This window comes from Papio anubis, chromosome 5 (genome assembly GCF_008728515.1).
Source record: "Papio anubis isolate 15944 chromosome 5, Panubis1.0, whole genome shotgun sequence".
Lineage (NCBI taxonomy): Eukaryota > Metazoa > Chordata > Mammalia > Primates > Cercopithecidae > Papio > Papio anubis.
Window position 1 is genome coordinate 45727090 of NC_044980.1, and position 6768 is coordinate 45733857.

Sequence of the window (6768 nt, forward strand, 5' to 3'; positions counted from 1 at the left end):
TCTGTTTGGAAAGCAGTATTATCTTATATGACAAGTTTGTATTTCCCTTCTAAAATACCAACCTGCGAATGAATTCTTAGGCTTTCTGCTCATGCTAAAACAGAATCCAAAAGCCATTCCTGTAACCAGTTATTTTTCCTTCAGCCCTAACTCACACAGTTCCTGTGCTCTGTGTCAAAATGTGCTACTGCTGAGCACCGGGCTTCCCTTGGAGCGGTCAGTGAAAGTGATGTCTAATCAAGAATAACTTTCACTGCAGGTTTCTTTCCTGTAATTTACTTCCCACTGATTCTCACAGAGGTGATTCCGCAGTGAAAATACAGTCGCTGTTTAATCAGTTCCTGTGATTTCTTTCTGAAATCCATAAGAAGATAGCATTGCAATAACACCTTGTCACTATGGTGGTTTTAGAAACTTTGGGCATTTTTTCAACAGGCCTTCTTTTAGCAGAACCCTGCACTAGGCACTACAGCTGTGTGTATTAGTCTGTTCTCATGCTGCTATGAAGAACTACCTGTGACTGGGTGATTTATAAAGAAAAGAGATTTAATTGACTCACAGTTCTGCATGGCTGGGGAAGCCTCAGGAAACTTACAATCACGGTGGAAGGCACCTGTTCACAGGGTGGCTGGAGAGAGAATGAGTGTAAGCAGGGGAAATGCCAGACACTCATGAAACCATCAGATCTCGTGAGACTCACTCATTATCATGAGAACAGCATGGAGAAAACTGCTGCCATGATTCAATTACCTTCACCTGGTCCCACTGTTGACACATGGGGATTATAGGAATTACAATCCAAGGTGAGATTTGGGTGGGGACACAGAGCTAAATAAATGATATCACTGGATAGAGAATACAGTAAAATAGAAAACATGGTCTACACCCTGTCTCTCAGCCTAGAACTTAAAGCCTGGAAGAAGGAGTGAGAGATTTGAGTACATGATGAGAAATCAGAATTGGGTGGAAGGCAGTTAGAAAAAATGAGCAGATGAAGCAAGAGGAGTGAAGAAGAAAACTGGATTGCATTTTCTAAAGAAGGAATATTGAAAAGTTTCAGAGTTAGCAACTCTAGCTTTAAATTTTTAATTGTAATGTAAAAGTGAAAATATGCCAAAAATTTCTGAAGCAACCCTAGGAATAGGGCGTTATTCCCCAGAGAGAATATATGCAGGTTCTATTTTACTGTACTCCCTCCCAGCTGCCCCCTATGATCCTTAGTTGAGCTGCCTCAGTTAAGGATCATATTCCAGTGATGGTTTGTCTGAATGTCTGTCTATTCTAGACCACAAGTCAGAAGTTCAAAGGCGGAAATTCAGTTCATACTCTGTTTTGCAATGATTACTGTGTTGCTCAAAGGTCACAAATAGGTTGAGTAAATAAAAACAGTTTGTTTTTTTTTCTAATTAAGTTCTGAAACATAATCTGATACTGAAAGGTGTTCTGAGTTATTTTTAGAAAAATTGTAAATGCTACTAAATTAGGCTCTATGTTTTCCAGTTGCTGTTATTTAGAATTATATGTATTCTAGTGTCGTAGTTTCCTTTGGTTGTTTTTCCTTTTTTATGGAATTCGTAACATATCCATTCTTTTTTTTAAAATTTTTTCTCAAACTGTCTTCCAAACTAACCTTTCCTTTGAACCTGTGCTTCTTAATTGTCAATGTGATAAAATGTGTTTGTTTTGTTCCTGCATTCTTTTTTTTTTTTTTTTTTTGGAAGTCAAATTTTATCATATGAGATGGAATATAATATTGAGATTACTTATTACTTAGGCATGGGATGGGGGGCTTTTAACAACAGATTCCTACATTCTTTAAACAAAGAAACAAACAATGAAATGGAAAGAAATGTGTCAAGGTCACTATTAAGAATAGAAAACAGAACTCTAAAGGAAGATTGCTACCAAGAGAATTGTTTCTAAAGCCAGGGAAAATCACTATGATTTTGTTTTTCTTTGTGTGAGTCTTTTTCTACACATTGATTGTGTCTGTGCCAAGTAACAGAAGGGAAGAGAAAAGCCATTTTAGGACATGCCTGGCAGCATGCAGGTGATTTGGGGCACAGAGGAATTCCAGATCCGCCCACCATAATAGAAGTAAAAAAACCACAAGGCCAGAAAGAGACAAGGAAAGAAAAATTGAAGACCATTCCAGGCAAGAGATCAGGCCTAATAAGCAGATGCTAACTGGAAGTTCAATTAAGTCAGAATGGAATCTGGGGCAAGAAGAGAAAAGCTGTCAGAGTGAATGAATTAATTTTATAGAGAAGTATAATGCCACACCCATCCAGGTTTATAATCTCAATATCAAATAACAATCATTCTTCAAGCCTAAATCATAGCTTCTTCTGGAATTCTTTCTTGATAACCTCAAAGTGACATGTTTTCTTCTAGGCTCCTTTAGTTCTCAAGGGTGCACTTCTCGTTTGTTAGCCAATATAGCCTACCTTGTGTCCTGGTTACTTTTCTTGTGTGATGTGTGAACTCTCCTGTGTTGAAGCTTTTACAATTTCTTTTTTGCAACTTCTAGATTGTTTGCATTTTACTTAAATAAATATTTAACTACTGCAGTGACAATTACATCATATGATCATCTGATGACATCAAAATCCTGCATATGAGTAATACTGTTATCATCTCAAATCAAGTTCAAAAGATAAAGACTCTATTTCTAGCACCTTGCATTGTGTACAAGATTGGTAAATTAATGCCATGTCATTGGCTTATGGAAGGTGTTCATAAACCAGTCCCAGACATTCTCAGATCAGTTGTATTTCCTTGGTATGCTTCACACTTTCATGTTACCTGAAATTATTGTGTTCCCCTCTTTTGTATTTTTCTCCCCACTAAATTGTAAGCTCTGTGTGTGCTAGGAGGCTTTCTGTTTTGTTCACTGACAAATCTTTAGGGTCTAGAAAAGTAGCACTTATCAGGCACTCCATATCTTTTGAATGGAAAAACTGCTGTTGATTATAACCAGATAATATGAAGCCCTATAATCCAAAAGTCTGAACAGAGCTTATTAAATTAGTAAGGAATTAGACAAAGTCTCTATTGATGTAGAAAGATGTTAAAAGGTGCAAAGCAAATATGCCATAGGCCTGTCTGTAAAAGGGAGAAATACTTTTAGGAAGAGGATAGTACACCTCTCAAAGACCAACATGAAGCTTCCAGCTTTCTATTTACCTGGTAAATTGAATTGTTATCAGTTGTATGGTCTCTACTGTATTTTATGCCTACCAACATTGGTGTTCAAAGTTGTCTTTACAATTAGGCTATACATTTAGTTACACTACTCATATAATTATCCATAGCAGAACTTCAGCCATTTGGCTTGCTTTTTGAAGTCCATCCTTCCATGTTACCTCCTTGGTTTATGTACATTATAGGAGTAACTCATAAAGGACAAAGCGCTCACACAATGGTCTCTGTTCCCTACTGCACTTCAAGAGTAGAAGCGTTAAGTCAATGCAGCCACAGAAGAGAGCAAAATGACACTAGTATATATGAAGATAGTCACATCGCAAGCCTTGGGGAAATCTACATGTACATAAAAAGACATATACAAGAAAGTTCTTTGCAGCCTTGTCAATAAAAGCAACAAATTTGACATAACTTAAAGTTTTATTAACTTGAAAACAGATAAATACATCATGATATATTCACACCAAAGAATATTTCTCAGCAGTCAAAACAAATGAATTACTGCTGTATCTGTCAACATGAATAAATCTAAAAACATAATGTGGAGTGGAAAAAGTTAGATATAACACACTTTATATACAGTTTAAAATTGCAAAAAGCACCATAAAATTTACATATGCATAAATATATAGCAAATGCTAATGAGAGAATAAGTCCTGATTTAATAATAGTGCTTACTTCCATGAATAGAAGAAAGCGAGTGGATAAAATTGAAGAAAATACAGACTCACAAATGTATATGTAATGTTTAATTGATTCTTTCAAAGTTTTCAAGAAAAAATATTTCAAATTAAGGTAGTTATGCACAAGAGTGTTATATCACTTAATGTACTTGCTGTATGTTTGAAACATTGAAATAACAAATACTTATTTTAAAAAAAATTATTTCCACCCCCGGCCCCAGACCCTACAGCCGCCCAGATGTTGACGCCTAAGAAAAACCAGATTGCCACTTATGAAGTCTTTTTTAAGGAGGGAGTCACGGTAGCCAAGAAGGATGTCCACATGCCTAAGTAGCCGGAGCCGGCAGATAAGAATGTGCCCAACGTTCACTCATGAAGGCCATGCGGTCTCTGAAGTCCCGAGGCTACGTGAAGGAACAGTTTGCCTGGAGACATTTCTACTGCGACCTCACCAGTGAAAGTATCCAGTATCTCCATGATTACCTTTACCTGCCCCCAGAGTTTGTGCACAGCCGTCCAGAGACTGGCAGACCTCGGCCTAAAAGTCTGGAGGGAAAGCGACCTGCAAGACTCACAAGAGGGTACACCGACAGAGATACCTACAGGCGGAGTGCTGTGTCCCCTGGTGCCTAAAAGAAAGCTGAGGCTGGGGCTGGGTCAGCAACTGAATTCCAGTTTAGAGGCGGATTGGGACGTGGATGTGGTCAACCACCTCAGTAAAATTGGAGAGGATTATTTTGCATTGAATAAACTTACAGAGAAAAAAAAATTTAAAAACCCAAAGAAAAAACAGTGTATTCACAAAAGGTGAGTTAAAGTTATTGAGGTTGAAATAAGACTGGCAGAAGGAAAGGAAAGGAAGTGAAACTGAACAAGATGGACAAGGTGGAGGAGGGAGCTTGAGAAAGAGATCCAGAGAAATAGGTAAGACCTGAAAGAAAAAATGAACTGGGAAAGTCGCAAGTGATAAAGGATGAGAACGGAGAAGTCACACCAATTCAAGGCAGTGGCTCATGAGTCAATGGGAAACAAAATGGAAAACAGAGCCAGCACCGTCTGCAGACCACAATAGGAATATCAGCAAAGATGTGTATACATCGCTGTAAAGCAAGCAATGTGAAAACATGATTAGTTCCCTTCCTAAGGGTTGATATGCTAGGATAAAGTTAAGAACATTCTAGGAGCCAATTAGCAAAATGCTGCTATTAGAGTATCTGGAAGAAAACTATTGTTCCTATTGTTTCTCAAATCTAGTTTAATTGTGCTAGTAGAATGGTGCAGTGATATATGAAATTTAGTAATGGCTCACCCCCTTCCACCTTCATAGGTAAGAGGAGGTAAAAGGCAAGACGATTGTCTTTCCATCAGAGCAATGAAAGAAGGCAGGGTGACACAATAATGCATCAATGCATGCCAAAAGATTCTATGGCAACATCAAACAGCAGCAGCATCTTTACACAGAGAAATGGGTCTCCACTGGACATTCAAACCAGGATAATTGATTGTAAATCTATGACTCACCAAAATGTAGAAAATCTTACCTGTCAATGGGAACTAGAAGAATATTACAATGAGCCAGGCTGCCATTTATTAAATGGGAACTTGCTGACAGGTATCATATTTCTATTAGGGAAGGAAAAAAACAACCTTCTTGGGAATTTCTATTCATATTAACTGCCTCATCTGACTGTGCACCCTTGCTTTTGGCCAGGGAAGAGAAAATCTGATATCTTTTCACGGGACGATTTCTCTTCTTTAAGTAATCTAGAAAGCAAGATAAGAGAGAAAGAAGCGTAGAGAACAAGAGAGAAACAGAGAGTGAATGGCAGAGAGATTGAGAAAATAAATGCCTCCAACCAGAATCAGATCTATCGCCAAGAAAATATTGACAGCTATATTTTCATTAAGGAAATCATAGAAGCTTTTAAACTTCAGACTCTGTTGAACTCTGTAAAAAATCAACTCTGCACTTTCCTTGTCTATCCTAAAGTGTCACTAAAAAATAAGAACTCGTTCCATGAGTTAGTTAACTACCCCCAATGTACCTGTTAATTGATTATTTAGATTAACACTATTTTGGAACAAAGAACTCTTTCTCAAGATTTTTAATGTTTTTAAAGTAAATACATAGAATTTGAATAATTTAAGACCTTCAGTGTTAGCCTTTGAATAACGTAAAAGCATAAGTAAACATACTTGCGGATAACCTCTAAAACAGTTTCTTCTTAAGAATAATTAATTATTAAACTTGTCTGTAGCAGATTATTTATTTTGGGTTGTTTTGACTCAATTTTGTAGCCATGTTATCTGCTGTGATAGTCAGTTTTTTTAACTCTACTTTTTTTTTTTTTTTTTTTGAGACGGAGTCTCGCTCTGTAGCCCGGGCTGGAGTGCAGTGGCCGGATCTAGGCTCATTGCAAGCTCCGCCTCCCGGGTTCACGCCATTCTCCTGCCTCAGCCTCCCGAGTAGCTGGGACTACAGGCGCCGCCACCGCGCCCGGCTAGTTTTTTTGTATTTTTAGTAGAGACGGGGTTTCACCATGTTAGCCAGGATGGTCTCCATCTCCTGACTTCGTGATCCGCCCATCTCGGCCTCCCAAAGTGCTGGGATTACAGGCTTGAGCCACCGCGCCCGGCCTTTTTTAACTCTATTTTTAAATGCTATGGCTTTAATTTTGTCCAAATTTATTCTACACAATTTATAGGGCATTTACAGATACCCAGTTCCCTAATGCAGCAGTCCTGACTCTTGGCTTTTTTGCTTATTACAAAGCAACAGATGTGATGGTAAAGGTGATGGGGAGTAAACAGTGCAATTGACTGTTTTTAAGTTTTACATTTCAACTAGAAGTTAGTACATTTGATTTCTGCATTAAAATAA

General features: G+C 37.9%; 1 pseudogene; it reads left to right on the top strand.

Annotated features, from left to right (window-relative positions):
- Positions 1–1737: 1737 nt before the first annotated feature.
- Positions 1738–6149, top strand: LOC110743455 (annotated as a pseudogene).
- The last annotated feature ends 619 nt before the right edge of the window (positions 6150–6768 follow it).